General features: G+C 39.6%; 1 long non-coding RNA gene across 2 annotated transcripts in view; it reads left to right on the top strand.

Annotated features, from left to right (window-relative positions):
- Positions 1–7047: 7047 nt before the first annotated feature.
- Positions 7048–20377, top strand: part of LOC135972465 (uncharacterized) — a 28750-nt gene continuing 15420 nt past the window's right edge. Inside the window, exons 1-3 of one of the 2 annotated variants that reach the window (XR_010588922.1) lie at positions 7048–7207; positions 12643–12723; positions 16085–16489. This is a non-coding gene — a long non-coding RNA (uncharacterized LOC135972465). Of the gene's footprint in view, positions 7208–12642; positions 12724–16084; positions 16490–20377 lie in introns of those variants that run through there. The other variant, XR_010588923.1, reaches the window with a different exon arrangement.

Below are 20377 nucleotides of genomic sequence, written 5' to 3'. Positions count from 1 at the left end.
GTTGGTTATAGGACAGTATAATTTGCAAAGGTCAAAAATGAGAATTTAATGTGGAATGTTAAATCCTATCAAGGGGTGTTCTATCCAAATATATCTCGGTGCATAGTTCACAGATGCAATGAGTTTTGCTGCAATTCACTAACAGCCCTAGCATTCATGCTAGTTTGTTCACAGGATATGTCTGATTGACCACGCACAAACAACAAAGCATCTGAATCATTTGGAACAATTGCAGAAGAGTATGGGGAAACTGCGATTTTTTTTCTTTTGTTGTTTATACCATAGGAAGTCTTGTGAATAAATCTCAGGAGTCAGCATGAATGTGAGGTTATATACTTGATCTTCAAATATACACTATTTGGCAACTATTTCTTTGATTCAGCATCTCTAACAAGCATTTAATATGGAAATAATTAAAGGTAAAGTAGATATCTGTTGATTACTGGCAACATTATTGAAGATTAACTGCTATATAAGAGAGGGATTGGGTTTAGCCTTGTAAAGTATACTTACAAAATTGTTAATCCTCAATAAAAATGTCTTCAATAAGCAATTGGTTTTTAATTAATATACAATCATTATTTTATTGAATCTACACTAATTGCATACTAGAGAGACAGCATCTTTAGTTATTACCAAAAATAATTGTGCTTTTCAGAAACCTCTAATATTCTGCATTTATAAAGACACCAGGCCACGCATACTAATGAATTATTAAAAACATATGTAAAAAGTAAACCACAAAGCAAAACCAAAAACCTTGGTACTCTTCACTGCTTCTTTGTAATATGTGAAGAATAGGTCAAAGTTGACTTTCATCCATCTACCCACACACACGCGTTCCTTTTTGTTGCTGTTTCTTTAAATTAAAATACTAGGGTTTTTTTCAGTAGGATCTTGGCATGATCTCTGTAGAACTTCAATACAGATATTGCATGAGGCTATAACCAGCTGAATGAATAGGGGATACAGAATTCTAGATTGCTTAACTCTTTAGATGGCATCCCGCCCCCTCTTTCGTTTGGGGATCGGGTGAGCTCTTGTGACATCATATCTCAGGTTCACTGTTTTTCTGTTGTAGGTATCAGAAAGCTAAGTAGAAGACTTCAGTCTTACTCTCTGCTCTGAAAGAAATGAGATCTCTGGATATTCTGCCTCTGTTGGAAGAGGAATTCCATAGTGTTGGCCTAACTGCTGACAAAGTTCTTTCTGCTTTTGCACAAGCTTCACCCTTGAGGTTGACAATTGCATAGCTCCTGAGGAATGTAGCTGTCTATGGAGATTATCTTTGTGAAGAGAGATGCTTTCTTTTCGGTACCTTGGGTCAATTTATTAGCATGTCACTTTTAATTACAGCTCAGTGCTGAGGACTATACCTAGCTTTTAACCATACTATTGCCCAGGTATAGCCTCTTCTTGCATTTTTTCTGGTGCATAGTTTAAAGAGAATCGCTGACTCAAGGCAACATCTTTTTAAAATAACCCATGAAGATTTTCTAAGCAATCCCACAGTAGTACTGTAAGGTATGACCTGGCTAATATTTATGTGCATCACAGCCCCTTTACTGGACAGAGTAAGAATCATTCAGAAGCAGGCCAGGTCCTGAACTAATGGAAATTCTCCTCTCATTCAAATGTCCAAGCAGTAGGATATGATTTTTTGGAGCTGAAGGACCTGAATTTTATTCCCTTGATTACAGTGAAAAATCTATGAAGCAAATCAGCAACTGTGAAGGCTTGTGTGATCACTTACTTGTTAGAATATGAGGCAATGGAAAATATTCCCAAGACAATAATAGTGAGCAGGAATTAATTCAGAATCATTGTCCTAGCAGAGTGAGAGAGAGAGAGAGAGAGAGAGAGAGAGAGTGGTGGGGACAGAAAAGAGTAGTATAGGTGCATGCACATGTGGTAAATGTCTGTTGGACAACTTGTGGATTTTTTGCCTCAAGTCTGCAATGCTATAGGCTAGAACTGTGGAGGGGCGTGACTGGAGTCATTTGTACAGTTAAGTGTGCAGCAAAGAAGATTCTATTATTTAAGTGCCTACTCAGCTTGACATGGACTACATCGATTTAGAAAAAAATATCAAAATGTAAAGGAATATAGTAATTAAGGGAATATTGCAAATCCTGCTCCTGGCATACTAACATTTTTGGAAAAATTTCAAAGGCCTCTCCTGGCAGGTAGGGAAAACATGTTTTCAAAAGTCATTAGTAGCCTTTGATCAGCTGACAGTTTTTTCTCTTTGCTCTATACAATTATATAGGTAGTATACAAGCTCTCTGAGAATAACAGGAAAAAGGTAAAATATACTTGGCCCCTCTCTAATGTGTTAAGGTATGATATTAAGTTTACCTGGTCACTATGAAAAACAAGATATTGTGCATAAGCACAACGGTACATGTAAAGGGTTAACTATACCCAGAATATCACATGGGTATTGATTGAAAGCCTATTCAAGTCAATTGGTTACTTGCACCACTTGTTTAGTCTGCATTAGCAAATAGGACACCAGACCCTCCCTTAAGAATATAAGGACAGAGAGGTTCTATGACAATGAATGCTTAAAATACAATAGGAAAATCTCAACACACATTGAATGCGAAAGTAGCTATCAGTGTATTACCCAGAACATCTATATTGTCGCCAAGAGTTCTTCAGCAGTCATTCTGCCTCTCTCTTCAAAGTAAGCTACAGTAGGCATGTGGGATTTTGGCTAACTCTGTGAAATTGAATAGACATTATAGTTAGTGGTGCACGTTCTCAGAACTTGCATGCATTGCATTCACCACAAGTTTCCGTTGACTGCAATTACAGTGAGCAGAAGGGTGCCAGTAGTCAACAGAATTTCTTTTCTTAAGTCTGCTAAGTATGTATAAAAACTAGAACTCTTTTGTAGCTCTGATTGAATAATTTACATGCCTTTCGTTATTATTTGTGCTGTGGTCGCTCCCACTGTCAGGATCAGGGCCTCGTTGCACTAGGCAGTGTACACACATATAACCAAAAGAGGGCCTCTGCCCAGAACAGCTTAGGTTACATGATTCGTATCAAAAATATATGAAATTGGCTTGCTATAGCTAAAATATCTTAGAATTTAGTATTAAAATAATCCCCTTATTTAATTAACTCTATGTTCCATATTCATTCCTAGCAGAACTCCACTGACTTTGTTGCAAGGATGAAATTGGTCCATTAAAAGAGCAAGTCTGAGGAACTCTTAGATATAGTCATGCAGCATTTTGTCTATTCAAACAATTATTCCAAAAAGAGTGTGCTTTAAAGCGAATTTAGTGATCTTTATAGTTCCTGGATTGACAGTCTTGGAGTTTGAAATCCTCTCTTTATCCCCAGACAAGGTTATAGCATGGACATCAGAACCTTACTTTCTAATTGGAGAAGCATGGTGGGATTTAGGTTTCAACAGCCATTCAGTCCTTTATCTTCCTGCTGAGATTGCCATCTGGCAGCTCCTCAGTGGCTTACATGAAATGAGTTGTTGGTCTCAGTCGAGATCCTAAGGTTAACCACCATCACAACTGACACCTTTGCTGGCAATCACTTCCTTTCTTTTCTAAACTGGGCACATTCATGTGTGTGACCTAGAAGTGAAAGATTCTGACTGTCTGTCCCAGTCCTCTGAGACAGTTCAAAAAAATCTGTCCAGCTATAAGAATCAGTGTGTGTTCCTCAAAAATGTACAGAAACTTCTCAAATGGAAGTGCTAAGGATCCATAGAGCAAGCTAAATTCTTATCAAAATGTATAAGAATTTGCTACAGTGAATGTTCCTAATGAGAGTTGTGCACATACATTTTCACACATCTAGATGAGTGTGTCCCAATATTTGCAATTTTCACATAGGCTTTTGTACGTAAAAATAAAAGACATTACCTAGACATTTATCTATACTCTCTCACTTCCCCCTATTACTTTCTTTATTGTGTAATTTAATTCCTGGAAGTACTGCATATTGGATTTCAGGAACTGACATTAAGGTGCTAATAAATTAAAATTTCTATGGAAGGAAATGCAATTGCTTGTATCCAGTGAGCATTATTCCTGGAACTGATGCTGGGTGAGGGAGGCAGAGGAGTCATCATCACTGTGGGTAAGTAGTAAGGCAGGAAAAACAATACTCACTTTATTCCTATGGATCAGCATGTACAATATCTTTTCTGTAGTATCTGCCACATCTTTGTTCTCTCTATGCCTCATTTCTCAGAAAATGCACTTTTCATTCTATTCATACTAACAGCAATGCAAACAGCATTCTATCAGGAATTCAGGCCACATAGAATTAGTCTAGCATGAGAAAGTCTGTCTGATAGAGAATTTTTCATGGTCAATATAAGGTGTGTTATAAATTAATTTACAGTCATGTCTGGTTACAGAGGAAAAATCAGAAAGGAATATTTCAAGCATCTTATTCTACTGGAAATCTCAGTGATTAGTAGTTGCAACAATATGATACATTTTATACTGTTTTGGCAGTTTGAAAGAACTTCCTTACAAAATGCTTAAATGTTCTAATTACTTGCACTTATTTGGATACTCTTGTTCACACTGAAAAGTACATCCTCACTCCATTAGTCATCCCATTGATGGCAATGGCTCCACTTGTGGGGTAAGGTCCTATTCCATGTGAGGAAGGGTATCAGAATCTAGCACAAAAAGTGCAAACCTCAAACATTAGACAAAGCATGCAGGAGATACTCGGTGAAATCAAATAACACTATTGCAATGAGAAGTAAAGACTGTTTTTCTATCAGAATTAGGAGCTTATTATTTTGTTCTCTTTTAAATACTCTTGGACAGCAGCTTAAATTTATATATATATTCACCAATACTATTCCTGCATTAACACAGGTACCAGCAGGCTTTCACATGTGATCAGCAGAAGATCCTTTCAACCCCCTTATTCCTTTATCCTGATATGTGAAAGTGCCTGTCTTATGAGTCACTCACTCCTTTTGCTACATTAAAAAAAAATGCTAACTGCCTAACTAAAATTGGAGAATGTTTATGAAAATAATACACACAATGGTATTTTTCCATGCTGCCTAGGGGGTTTGGATGCCCGGAATCCTTTAGGTAGTTGTGGAAAATCCCACCTTTGGCACTTATATAGATAGCTTTTTTAAAACCAAAATCTGAAAGTGTTACAAAAGACGGTAAATACACCCATTTTACTGGTGGGAAAACTAGAGGCACAGAGGTTAAACTGTTATCAGATGTGCCCACTACTACTAGGGTGTCCAGCTTAACCTGGGCACCTGAAAATTGAGGCACCCAAAATTAATGCTTATGAAAATATAGGCTTTAGCAAGTTCCCTGAGATCAGTGGTAGAGGCTAAAACAGAACCCAGGTCTTTTGAGTCCCAATTCTGTGCACTGACCACACTGCTCAACTTTTAAAGTGGGCTCACCATTGAAGCCTTCCAGCTGTCGATTTTACTAAATAAAGCAACATCAGCAGCAAAATAGTAATATTTTGCCTTCTCCATTTCACCAGCTCTGTACAGATGCCTGGTACTGAACAGAGAGACCTCCTTAAAGACAGGAGGCATCCCTACCAGCCTGAGAAGTCAAACCTACAGATGAAAATGAGAAAAGGAAAAATTTACTTTTCAAGAAAAAAGTAGGGGTGCTGTCTTTCTGGAGCCCTGGGTGGTTAAATAATACAAAGGTATTTGAAGGGAAGATACAGCTAGGTGGTTCCCCACAATCGCTACATGGCATTATGTAGAACATTAGATGGCAACTGGAAATGGAAGTATTCTCATAGGCTGCCAAGTAGCATTGAAAAGGAAAGAGTTCTTGCAAGTGGATCTGTGAACACAAAAATAGAAGCCCTGAATGATATGGTGAGTGTGGGGTAGCAGGTGGTAGAAGCTGCCCACTTCATATGAAAGGGAGGTTGACAAACTGACAAGGATTTCATACATCCATGTGATCTATAAGAATGACACAGTTAGAACTGGCTGAAAACTACCACTTATTTTTTCGTGGGAATTTTTGAAGATTTTATATTATTTTTTCTAAATTTCTTGCAAAATATTTTTAGTTTCTAGGTTTTGATTGAAAAAATAAACAAGAGGAAAAAAAGAATAAAATGAAAATTTTCCACAATTTTTTCATTGTGCTTGAAAAGCCAGTTTTCATCAAAGGCATTGATCAATTTTGAGCAGTTCTAGTCACAATTTAGAAATAAGAAATAAAAGAGCATGCTTAGAGCACAAAATAGTATGTAGCACATTTAGAGGAATCAGTGTTCTATCTGGTGACACTTTTAGTGCCATCAATAGCTGAATTATTGCTACCACCAGTCACCCATTTGTTACCCTGATGACATCCCACCTGGACTAGTGTATCTGCTGCAAAAGAAACAATATCTTTGTGTCAATATTTAGCAGTTAAAAATAAAATCTGAAAGGTTCTTAAAAATTAGACTGTGTAAGAAAATGTAGCAAGAAAAGCTAATGGATAATTTGTAGATATAAATCACTAAGTAATTGTCTTAAAACTTCATAATGTCTGCCTATGCTGTCAAAAATTACCCTTGCCAGCTCTTCAGAATCCTACTGCTTTATAATCTTCAGTTACTGCACCTCTTTCCTTTAAGGTATTTATGTTTTTAAATTAATCTCTTTGTATAATCTTCCCTTGTCATCCCCTTTATTTTTCAAGCAAAATGTATTTTTTTACACTTTTTACTTCAGGCTGCAACTTATTTCAGACTTCCTTTGTATACGATGATAGTTCCCTACATACTAGTGGTATTTGAAGGGTACATTTATTAATATGGATGAGGTGCTTAGAAACTATGGTGACAACTGCCACAGAGAAGCTTATTTTATATATATTGTGAGAGGGCAAGGCCAGATGGCTGTAGGAAAGTAGTGAGGAACGGGTATGTTAGCCCCAGGCTAAACAAATCCCCAGTACCAATGTAACCAAATGGCAGTTGTTCCAGGTTAATCAAGTCACCTGGGGCCAATTAAGATCCTTCTAGAAAGCAGTGGAGATAGGTAGGTTGATTGGGACACCTGAAGCCAATTAAGGGCTGGTGGAACTAGTTAAAAGCCTCCCAGCTAGTCAGAGAGATGTGTGTGTGTGAGTGCCAGGAAATGTAGGAGGAAGCTGTACTGCTAGAGAAATGGGGCAGTACAAACCCTATTAGGCATAAGGAAGGAGGCCCTGAGGTAAGGGTGAAGTAGATATTGAGGAAGTGGGGGATGCTGTAGGGAAGTAGCCCAGAGAATTGTACTTGTCCTGTCTCAAAAGGTCAGCTACCAACAGCTGCTACTATTAGGGTCCCTGGGCTGGAGCAAAGGGTGGGCCTGGGCTCCCCCAATCTCCATGATTAATCAGAGACTGTAAGGCAACAGAGATTGTGTGAGAGAGGGTTGCTTCTTTCAGCCTCCCTTGCTGGCTTATGATGGAAAATGGCTCAGTAGGCTGTGACCCTTGCCTCTAGAGAGAGAGAAGGGCTATGTGGAGGGTCTCAGTGAGCCTCTGAGGCTTGCATAAATCTGCCTGGAAGTGCAGGACCCATTGAGACAAGGTCTGAGCTTTGTCACTTAAACTAATTATTTTATATATATATATATATAGCTCAATAGTACATTTAAATTGGATGTGTGTATATATAAACTTTCCATTGCTTCCCCTATTGCTTATATAAATAGCTATGTTTGGAATTTAGCTGGTGGTATTGTATTTATTTATTTATTTATTTATTTATTGTTGTTATTATTATTATTGCTGTAGTGCCTAGAGATCCAAGTGGAGATTTTACAATGCACAGCGAGGCTTCAAACACTTAATGAGGTAGTTCTGTCCCAGGAGCTCACAGCCTAAATAGATAAAAGCTGTGGAGGAGAAACAGAGAGGAGAAGTGACTTGCCCAAAGACACTCAGCTAATCAGTGGCATAGCCAGGAACTGAACTCAGGTCTCCTGATTCCCAGGCTAGTATTTTATTTATATATATATATATATATATATATATATAATGTTAGATCACACTGCTGTGAGACAAAAGTAAACAGGGATGCAACGTTGTAAAAACATGAAGTCTCAGGCTAAGTCTGCACCACAGCTGGGAGCATACCTCCCAGAAAAGGTAAACAGACTCACACTAGCTCTGCTTGAGGTAGTGGCTTTTTTTTTTTTTTTTTTTTTTTTTTTAAAGGCAGTGTGGATGCTACCGCTCAGGCTAGTCACCAGCTCTAACCTAAGGAGTCAGGTGGGCTTGGACTTGAGCAGCTAGCCCGTGCCACCACCTATGCAACAATATCCCACACTATTTTTAGTAACTAGCTCAAGTAGCGCTAGTGAGGGTCTACCTACTGGGCTGGGAGGTGTGTTCCCAGCTGTGGTGCAGACATATAGAAAGGTGTGGAACCCTGGAGATCTTATGTTCTAGCTCAAGAGTCGGCAACCTCTGGCACGTGGCTCACCAGGGTAAGCACCCTGGCGGGCTGGGCCAGTTTGTTTACCTGCCGAGTCCGCAGGTTCGGCCGATCGCAGCCACCGCCCCAGGCCAATGGGAACTGAGGGAAGCCGCGGCCAGCACACCCCGTGATCGGCCGAACCTGCTGATGCGGCAGGTAAACATACTGTTCTAGCTTAAGAACAACAAGCAACAAGTGGGTGTAACAGAAAGGGCATTCCTGAAATCTGATCCACAAGCATGCATCCTTATGCCTACGTGCAATCTCATCCAAGTCAGTGGATCCATCTGTAGGGATCTCTGGATCCAAGACTGGGGTAAAAGGAGGGACTGGAGAAGGAAAAACATAGTGATAAGGTATAACTTGATTCTGAGGCATTTAAAGGCTAATATATGAAATAAATATCAGTAAACTCAATGACCAAATTAGCATCTGAATGAAGGCTAAGGATCCGGCCATGCATTTGGGCCAGACTGCATAGATCTCCTATCAGCGTTCAGGTTCAGCTTGTCTTTAAAACCTCAGTTCTGCAAACAAAACTGCATTAGTAGACCCATGCAGAGCCCATCAACTTAGATGGTTCTTTGTGGTTCCCTTTGTGGGACTGGGGCCTAAAGAATTTAAACCAACATAGTTAACTCAAAATGCATCTATTTTTTCATGTCAACATACATTTCAGCTTTGTTTTTCCCCGCAGGGCAATGTATATGTAAATTTATAGTTCTCAGTTATTTAGAACCCTGAGATTAATTGTAATGTTGCATTTTAAGTAGAGATTTTGTACATTTTAATTCCTGTTTTATAGCATTATTTATGATAATGGTAGAAAGAAACAGTATGTATGACTACAGTACCAGGAATATTTTAATTACATGTCAAATGTACCATTCACTTTTAATCATTCAGCAATGTAAATGTTACTGAAAAATGCTTTCCATAATAAGAAATTCAGTCAAAGAAAATCTTTTAATACAGTCCTGAAAGACTGAAGGTCATTGACTAAGCAACTTTCTGAAAACACTATATCAGACTGTTTGACTGTCAGCATGTGTGTTAACTGTTTGATACAAGGAAAATTACAAAAGTGTGTTCATCCGGAGAGGTTTACATCTATATAAAAATTCTGAATTGGTATGAACTAGTCTGTTTGTTCATAACTCAAAGAACCTAATGGATCCTACTGGTGTGTGTGTGGTTTTTTTTTTTTTGTTTTTGTTTTTTTTTGTTTTTTTTTTCAGTTTCCTGGGTCACAAGACTTTCTATTCCAGTCATCTGATGAATTAATTCATCTCAAATGGGAGAGGCTCTTGGAGCTTGTTTTTTCTCTATGGCTGAATGGTAAATTACAGGAGATGAACCATTTGGGCATAGATTAGAGAAGTAGCTGGGAAGTCCCTAGGGTTTGCTTTTCTTCTGAAGAAAGATTTCATCCATATATACTTTAAAAAAAATTATGACTGGCCAAGAGTTCACTTTTGACCCTCTGCCACACACACCATGTGGTCCATCTTGATCTGTTTCAAGCTGTGCAAAAATCTGTCCTCTATGAGGTATAGGCCTCATTAGTAGTTCCTTCAAATTATATTGACTGTATGTGAGGTGGATTGGCTCTTGTAACAGAGTGGCCTGCCCCTTTCAGGGTCAGGGTTCTTAGGCCAGCCAGACCTGATCAATTTTCAGACCCAGCTGGAAAGGGAGCAAAGAATTAGAAAAGACAGTAAGCCTGTCTTGGGAGCAGAATTATTGGGGGAGGGCCTGGCCATGTCATGCTGTGCCTCCTCCCCATCCTGTAGTAGGAGGATTGAAAGGTCTGTCCTGTCAGTACTGGGAGAAAATTTCAGAGCTGTAGCCCATGGTGAGCAGAGAAACTACTTCTTGTTTAGTTGTTTTGCCTAAGCTAAGAATAAAGCTCTGCTGTGAAAGAATGGCAGAAGTCCTTTCTGGTTGTGAAAATAGGCCAGCAGGTCACATGTGATGGAGAATGCAGATAGGCAATCAGCTCTTGTACTGAGGCAGAGGCTAGCCTGAAGCCAAACCAGGTAGGTGGTGATGCTACAGTTCCATGCTAATATTTCTCCAGCCTTTTGACTGCAAAGATCATAGACTTGTGGTAGCCTGCTCTTAACTGGGTTTCATTAGGCTTCTGATGAGGCCAGCTTTGGGTTTTTGGATTTCCTGAGATCTGTGCTGCCAGAACTGAAGCCTAGATCTGTTTTCCCCCCTCCCCGCCCCCCAATTTTTTTTCCTGGTGCATTATCCTAATGCAAGGTTCAACTAGTCTTAAAACCAGAAGACTAAATTTGTAACTGGATTATCTTTATTATAATACTTTAGTTACATTGAATTTTCTGATACATGTATCTGTCCCAAAAGCTAATCAAAGTATAACTTGGAGTAATTATGTTCATACCATGTAGTTCATGACCTGGATTCTTAAAACAACTGTATTAAAGATGAACTACATGACTTTATCCTGTTAGTTTAATTATATAAAGTAGTGACAATTACAAGTATTAAAGCATAACTAAAATTTAATTGCACATTCCTCTGTATGTCAAATTCCCCTCTATTTCTTCTTCCTGAATCTGTTTGTTCCAGGTGCTTGTTGTAATACCTTAATTTGATTGTAAGTCTTTTGAGCAGACACTGTCTCTGTATATATTTTTATATTGCCCAGCACAAAAAAGATGAAATCCTTAGTAGGGTGTTACCTTTAATTATAATAAGGGAGGAAAATCAAGCTCAGTTTTCATGAGCACTTCCACAAAACCATGAATGTCATGTAGCTCTACTAAATGGAAAACACTTGACCCATCCACCAGTGTTTAGATGTAGCAAACATACTATACAAGTTACTGTAACAGAACAGCTAAAAAAGGAGACAATGTAATAAGATATTACCTTACCTACATTCCTCTTCTCATATTCTGAGGCCAACATTGCTACAACACCACTTTAATAATTAAAAAAAAAGTGGGGGGGGGGGGGGGGAGGAAGGAGGCAGAATAGAGAAGGCACTGGACTGATACCAGGAGGCCTGCATTCTGTTATTGCCTTTGGCCACTGACCTCCAAAAAGACTTTGGACAATCATTTCACCTCTTAATGCCTGTTTCCCCCACCTGTAAATTGGATATGATACCTGCTTCCCTTGTAAAGCCCATGGAGACTTAAGGAAAAAAGGTATAATTTACTATTTAAAGATCATTTTTCAGAGGCTCTCTATTAATAGTTGAGCACCTGTGCATATTTATCACAAATTGAATAGTTAGAGGTGTGATGACCTGAGTTGTATGTGTAAATGCAGGGGATTGTGTATTAACTTTCATACTTTAATGGAAGCTGTTTGGAATCAGAGCTGCATACTTATGTAGCCACAAAACAGGCTAAGTTCAGGCAGCCACTACAATTTGACAAAACTACTGGTTAAGTAGCTATTTGAAATTGGAGTTCAAAGACAAATGTCTTGTCAGACCAAGCAAACAGCAGGCCTAAATTCCCAAGTCAGATGTTAATGGTTTTTGTCCTGCCAAGTCCATATATTATTTGGAAAGAAACTTCAATAACCTAGGGAATAGAATTGCTAACACTCAAGGTCATGCTAACCAAACTGTGGAGAGTGAGGGGTGGTTAAAACAGATGGAGCAACTTGGAATTCTGATGTACAAGCTGATCCTGAAAATAATGAAAGAAGGGGAAACTTTTTTTTTAGTGTGAAACTCTGCAGAATAATAGGATGTGAAGGGAAAATAAAGTTTAACCTTTGGGTGGACTAGAGTTCATGCCATTGCTTTCTCCAGTGCCTAAAAATACCCCAACTCCCATAGAAAAGCAGCTGGAGACCTAGAATCCAGTCTCTAAGGATTTTCAGCAAGGCTGGCACAAGGTCAACCTCCCCACATTCAAGTCCCAAAAGGAATTAACTTAATTACCAACTTCACAAATCTTGTAAGTAAATTGTTTCTTTATAACCTAACATGGCTATTTTATAATCCCCATACATTACCTTCAGTTATATATAAACATCTAAACAGGTCAGTCCCCACAGAAACACAGTGAGAAGGAACTCTGAGTTTCCAAAAGCTTAGGTTGAGGTCACCTGAGTCTCAGTGAGAGACTTTGATTGCCAAATCTATACAGTCTGCTGAGCCAAAAGCAACATCTTCCCTCCTCTTGCTTGTAGGAATCTTCAAGTGGAATCCATGCAGACTCTTCCTCTGCTGAAATCACTGTTAGCCAGGTAGCTAATTCATTAACCAGTCAGGTAAGTATTGTATTTTTCTTGATTTTTTTTTTTAAATCTAAACTGAGACTAGCAAAATAAATGACTCTCTAAATGTGATAATAGGGAAAAGTTGGTCAATCATACTAGTTCAGACAATGTAACTAAAAGATTTGGCTAAAATCAAACGTTCAAATTATACAATTAAAATAAATTTTCCCTCCCAATTTTCCCTTTCTATAATTAACACTGCCAAGGCTTCCCTGTTGAAGGAGGGTTAACAATATTCCTGATCTGCTGCAAAATACTTCAGAGTTGAGGAAAACAGTCTGCTTTCTGAATGCTCCTGGGCTCAGCTTCTCCCAGCCTGCACAGGCCGTTTTAAAAGCAGCTTCCTTGACTGCTTGCCCGCATGGAGTCTGAGTGCAGCTACAGGAAATCTATTGCACTTAATTCTGGAAATTTCTGGATGCGGAGTGCTAATTGTGCATGTGCCTAGCAACAATGACCAAGACACAGCTCACTCCTATCCATTGCCCTAATATCTCTCTTAAAGAGAGAGCTTCCTATTAGGCAAATGGATTACAAAATCACTTCTGACTTTAAGAAGGGTACTTTGTGTGCTAGCACACTGCTCTATCCTGCTAGCTCCTGAGCACTCTGGCCTCCTCCAGCAAGCTACTGAATCACCTGCTTAACCTTAAGCATGCACAAGAGTAGTCCCATTCAAACTAATGATGCCTATGAGACTATTAAGAACCTGCCGGACTCAAGTATGTTAACAATCTTGTTGGATTGAGGCTGCATGGTGGTGCCCTTATGGTGTAATTGACTGGAGTGTAGGGTATTTTTTAATCTTAATAAACCAAAACAAGCTAAACAAAACCTAGCCTTAATTTTGTTATTGGGGTGGGGAGGTCCTACCAATTCTACACTCTGCTCTTATGTATACATTCTTTAGAATGTAAAAATGATGTATGTGTTCTATAGAACACATACTAATTCTATAAATTAGGAGACATAATTCTCTCAAATGATATAGTAGTTCCAAAATGTATAGAAAATTGTATTTTTGCTTTTTGCTAAATTCTATAGGACTCATCCAAAGGGATATTAAGAGCTAAAATGAAATCCCAGCCTCTTCCTGTACCTTATTTTAACGTGCAGAGAGACTTCAGTTTGTGGTTCAGGCTCAAAAGGAAATATTACATAATGGAAATCAAAGCTAAATAAACTTCTTCTTTTAGAGGCTTTAACAACACCCCTGACATGCAAGCAACAGAAGCCAGATGCCTGAAACTTTCCTGCTATAGTGGAAACTGCATGTCAGCAGACTGCAGAGTTACATGGAAGGGGACAAAGGAGCAGTGATTCATAGTGGAGGCAAATGAGTTCACAGTATTCCCACATTCACTTATTTTGATTGCCACAAGGACAATCATGGGCACTGGCTAAAATCTAGGACAGATATAACATGCTAAAACTTGGATTTCTGAGAGCCAATGGACTCAGCCCAGGCTGATCCTGACAAACTGAGCTCTTCTGCTATTTCTAACTAGAATAGGTACCAGTTCTCATGGAAAAGATATGTGGAGCAAGAATGGATAAGCCTTCTGACATAAGTCTGATGTCATCTGTGGCTTTCTTGTTAAGGATGACATCAGGCTTAAAACTAGAAAACAGTGATACATTTCAGAGGGTCTGAAATATGTCTGGGGATTGGACAGCATGATTGCACTCCTCTACACAGAAATTCATCTACCAAGTAATCATCCTGGAAGGAGTGATTTGAACTAGATGTGCACATTCATAGGCTCCAATTTAACTCTAACCAGACAGAAAAAAATTAAGCATCACTGTGGACAGTTCACTGAAAACAGCTGTTCAGCTGCAGTAGTGGACAAATAACCAAACAGGAATGCTACAATGTACTATTTTCTATTGCATTCTCTTTACATCTTCCTTATCTTGAATACTGGTCACTTCAACTAAGAAAAAATAGCAGAGCAGGAGTCCAAAGATATGAAGTGGAAATCAGAGGCATGGTGTCATAACTATAAAGGGAAGGGTAACAGCTGTCCTGTGTACAGTACTATAAAATCCCTCCTGGCCAGAGACTCCAAAATCCTTTTCCCTGTAAAGGATTTTGAAACTCAGGTAACCTGGCTGGCATCTGACCTAAAGGACCAATAAGGGGACAAGATACTTTCAAATCTGGGGGGGGGGAGGGGAGGCTTTTGTTTGTGTTCTTTGTTTTGGTTGTGTGTTCGCTCTCGGGACTGAGAGGGACCAGACATCAATCCAGGTTCTCCACATCTTTCTAAACAAGTCTCTCCTATTTCAAACTTGTAAGTAAAAAGCCAGGCAAGGCGTGTTAGTTTTCCTTTGTTTTCTCAACTTGTAAATGTACCTTTTACTAGAGTGTTTATCTTTGTTTGCTGTACTTTGAACCTGAGACTAGAGGGAAGTCCTCTGAGCTCTTTAAGTTTGATTACCCTGTAAGGTTAATTTCCATACTGATTTTAGAGATTTTTACCTTTTTCTTTAATTAAAAGCCTTCTTTTTAAGAACCTGATTGATTTCTCGTTTTAAGATCCAAGGGATTTGGATCTGTATTCACCAGGGAATTGGTGAAAGGCTTCCCAGGGAGGGAATGGTGGCAGCGGGACCAGAGCTAAGCTGGTAGTTAAGCTTAGAAGTTTTCATGCAGGCCCCTACATTTGTACCCTAAAGTTCAAAGTGGGGATACAGCCTTGACACATAGTGAGTCTAATATATGAGAGAGAATGAAAAGACATGAACTCGTTTGGCCTGAGAAGAGTGTCATACAAAATAATGCAGGATATGGAGGTCAGTTGGGTAGCCATTCTCAAAATAGAGAAACAAGCAAACATGCAATGAAATTGAAAAGTAAAAATTCTTAAATCAATAAGGTCATAACTAACCTGTGCAACTCACTGCTGCAAAACATAATTGAGAACAAGAAGATAGTAGGATTATACATGGATAATTAGAATATCCACAGCCATCATATGGTAATAGTATAAACAACTAACACTGTTTGACCTCTTTATCTCAAATAATGCACCAAGATTCTCCCACACTTACTTAAGTTGATCAGTACGTTGCTTTGAGTAATCCCATTAAATTCAGTGGGACTACACAGTATAAAGGTAGTATTGTATTTGGTCCTATATTTGACTACTTTTCATATAATTATCAAAATGTTCATTATTTTACTTTATCAGTTTTATAAATGACTGAATATTCATTATATTAAATTCCACTGTTTTTTCTTTCTGCCAACTTGTCACTAATATTTTTCTACTGTTTGAGGTCTAGTAAGTGTCTCAGTATATTTATACTGATGACATTAATAGCTCTGTCTGCTTTCTGCTTGTAGTTTTGGACCAAGACTTCACAAACCTAGAATATCAAGATTGGAAGGGACCTCAGGAGGTAATCTAGTCCAATCCCTTCCTCAAAGCAGGACCAATCCCCAGACAGATTTTTTTTTAACCCCAGTTCCCCAAATGGCCCCCTCAAGGATTGAACCCACAACCTTGGGTTTAGCAAGCCACTGCTCAAACCACTGAGCTATTCCTCCTCCACCAATATGGAAGATGAAAACTAATACAAATAAAGTCCACATAAGTGTGAATCCTCACTGTTTACTTAGGATTTTTGCTTAAAATGACCAAGATGTTTTTCAGTGCAAAATGATTAATTCATATGACTGTCAGCCAAGATTGTCTCTTGTCCTATGTGCTCCAAATAAGGACCTCTTTACTTCTGTGAGTGCTACTCACGTCACCCACACTGTGAATGATGGAGAGTGCGGATGGATGGGCAGGGAGTGGCCTTGGCTCTGCTCCTACTCCCCATGCACTGTAGCTGCTCTGATATGGAGGGGGAAGTAATACTCCTTCCATCTGGAATAAGACCATGGTGGGGGGGGAAACAGGATGGGAACTGACTTAGTCCAGGGAAGGAATTTTGACTGCTTTGGGGGAAACAGTCTCATTCCTTGCCTAAAGTTTGTGGTAAAACTGTAATCTGGTCCATAATAACTGAATGAAACATTTTCAATTGTCTGTTAATGATGAGCCAGCTGCAATGGAACAAAGAGCCCAAGATTCCAATGTTTGTTTGAACCTCCTTAATCTGCAGGTTTGGGCTGATGGTCTCAAAATGCCATAAGGACAGACTCTTTTGCAGTAAGTAGTTGGGCATTTTAACTGTTCCACTCCCAAACAGAGGCCAGAGAGGGACAATAATGAAATGTGCTCAAAATAGCTTCATCTGAGATTTAAACTTTAGGGTAGTGTGTTTATTCTCTAAACAAATATTTTCAATATTAAAAGCTATTGTATTAAGGTGGTGGTAAATCTTCAATAAGAAGCAAAAGAGCACAGTTTAGTGTAGTGGTACAGTTTCATATTTCCCACAGAAACTTCAGCTACTTATTCAAAAAGCCAGCAGTACACAACCTGTGCATGGCACAGCCATGGGAAAAGCCCAAAACGATTTACAGAAAGACAGTCAATATTTGTTGGAAGGTAGTCTGAGAAGCTCCCCCGTGCTTTTTGTAACCCAGGCTGTTCTGCTCAAATTTCAGAGTTCCAAAACTTAGCTCAATGTGGTCTTTAACAAGCTGAAAATGCAAGCTTTGCTACATGGCCCATAGACCTCCTGACAGGATGAAGCACTGGAAGAGGGAGCATCTTCAACAACAGGAGTTCTTAGGATTACTATTCTGAAAAAATTGCATATTCTGGCAAAGTTCAGCCTCAATCATTCTATCCACACTGAAGAATCTTAACATGCAGTGTAACGAGAGGCAGAGTTTTGCAAATCAGGATTAATCAGGGCACGCATCAGTTTACAGGCCACCCTCAGCTTGTCCCTTAAGATTTTGTCCATGACCATTTTTCTTCAGTTTTCCATTGTTTGACTATTTAATGGCTTCTCCTAATCTTTACAGCATATGCTGTAAAGATAGGTTGTTACAGGTGCATCATTTTGAGAAGCTTTATGACTGAGCTACTGATGCAGCAAAGTACTTAAGCATGTGAGAATACCCACTGACTTCAATGGGCCTTGGAGCAGTTCTCCAGACACGTCTAGCTTTGAGTAGTCCCATTAAAGTGTCTAGGAATAATCCCATTGTTTTAAACTAGCATTGTATTTGGCCCTCTATACTTGCCACATTCACAGATCTTCTAGAAAAGACTAAAATAATGAGCATCTAGTATAAATCCTAACAATATTTGGACTAGTATGTTATATAGAGTTGACTATATAACATCTCTAATTGCTGCAAGAATCTACGAGAGGTGGGTGAAATACTCATCACAAAATGCAAAACTAATTACTGTAGTAACTTTCACATTTTGTTACAAACTTGAAAACAAACTAATTCTTAATGTTTCATTCAGGTACATTCTTTTTTATCAAATAAAACTAGGCTTACTGCCAGGTAAAACTGTACCTGTTTTTGGTGAAGTCCTCTTTATTCAATACCATGAAAATCAGAACTCTTCCACATTTCATGGTGGGGCTATTTAAATATTCTTGTATGCTATAATATGAAAAGTAATCAAAATCATATTGCCCTTATTTCACAATAATCATTAAATAAACTTTGTTTGCTTTTCTCTTATCAAGAACAGCCAGAAGTGAGATGGTAAATGATATTTACCTTCTTTGCTTATGTCCTATCAGGGTCTTTAGTTGAGAGTTAATAGAGGTCTACAGCCCCTATGTGATTATTCACCTTATGCAGCCATGAGAATTAGAAAACTTTCATTTCCCTGAAGAAGCTCCTAAATTACATGAAAAGATTGCATATTCTTCCAATGGATTTCAAATACTAGGAATTATCCAGTTGGAAAAGTACTTTTTCAGTAATTATAAGCTTTCATTAATTTTTTTTTTAATTATTGCTTTATTTTAGTTGTGGAATTGGCTGGGCTGAGAACTATTATCCCATCAGTTTTACTTTCTTTTCTGTGTGGTGTGTTGTGTGTGGTTCCCCCCCACCTTCTCCCACCATGTATCACAGGGACAGGCAAACTTTTTGGCCTGAGGGCTGCATCGGGTTTCCCAAATTGTATGGAGGGCCGGTTTGGGGAGGCTGTGCCTCCCCAAACAGCCATGCCTGGCCCCTGCCCCCTATCTGAACCTCCCCCACCCGCTTCTTGTCCCCTGATGGCCCCCCTGGGACTCCTGCCCCATTCACCCCCTGCTCTGTCCCCTTACTGCCCCCAGATCCTCTGTTCTGAACTGTCCCATCCAACCTGCCATTCTTCTTGACTGCCCCCCTGGGATCCCTGCCACATCCACCACCCCCCTGCTCCCTGTCCCCCGCCACCCCCATCCAACCTCCCCTCTCCTTCCTGACTGCCCCCCCAGGACTCCTGCCCCCATTCAACCCCCCTGTTACCCCACCCTCTGACTGCCCTGACCCCTATCCACCCCCAGACCATTACTGTGAACTCCCCTTCCCTCTATCCAACCTCCACTCCCTGCCCCCTTACCGTGCACCCTGGAGCACCAGTGGCTGGCAGTGCAGCTGCACCAGGACAGGCAGCCGCGCCGCCTGGCTGCAACTAGCCATGCAGCACAGAGCATTGGGTCAGGCCCTGGCTCTGCAGCTGTGCTGCCCAGGAGATTGCAGCCTGCTGCCCAGAGCATTGCCCTAAGCTGGGCAGGAGGGTTCCATGGGCCATAGTTTGTCCACCTCTGGTGTATCATAAGGATACAGAATTTCTCCCACTGTTTCATATGTTAGGTACCCTATTGGCCTCCATCACTGTAGTATCTGAACATCACACAAACTTTAATGTATTTATCCTTGTAACCCCTCTAGGACAGGAAATTTTTGTTATCCTCATTTGGCAGATGGGGAGCTTAGAGATATGAAATGGTTTGTCCAAGGTATCACAGGAAGACTGTGACAGCAGGGAGCTGAACCTGGGCCTCCAAAGTGCCATGCTAGCACCATTGGACCATCCTCCATCTATCTAAATTATGTCTGTCTAGCGTGCATGAACAAACATACACGTCTCTACATGTAGATATATTTCTGACTCAGTCCTGACTATATTTGAGGGATAGAAAATGATCAAGAAAGGTCTGAAATAGCTAATGTATATCTAATAATGATCCTGGGAAGGTCATTCTGTACAGACTCACTTAAATTATTCCACCTCCTATTAAGAATGGATTATACAGGGGAGAATGTACAAGTATAAGAGATGCTGATGGGTGTGTGTACTGCCCTTCTCAAAGAATTGGCTATGTAGAATTCATGAGTTATGTGACCTGGTAATACTTAATCCTGCCATAGCATGGGTGGAGGTGGGGGTGGACTAGATGACCTCTTTAGGTCCCTTAATCCTACATTTCTATGATTCTATAGTTAGTAAATTCTCTTGCCTTCCTGCATGTCCAATGTATGTATAACACTGAGGCCATGTCTACAGTTACCCAAAGCTAAATGCCACTCCACCGGAGTGACGAGTAAGGTAAGTCGCTGTGAGTGTGTGTGTCTCGTCTCTACAGGGTGGTGTAGACACCGCAGTAAGTCAACCTAAGGTATGTCGACTCCGTTACGTTAGTCACATAGCTGGAGGAGCGTAAGTTAGGTTGACTTACCATAGTTGTGTAGACAAGGCCTCAGGTAAGAACCTGG

The sequence above is a fragment of the Chrysemys picta genome, chromosome 6 (genome assembly GCF_011386835.1).
Source record: "Chrysemys picta bellii isolate R12L10 chromosome 6, ASM1138683v2, whole genome shotgun sequence".
NCBI lineage: Eukaryota > Metazoa > Chordata > Testudines > Emydidae > Chrysemys > Chrysemys picta.
This window is presented reverse-complemented; position numbering and strand designations above follow the sequence as displayed.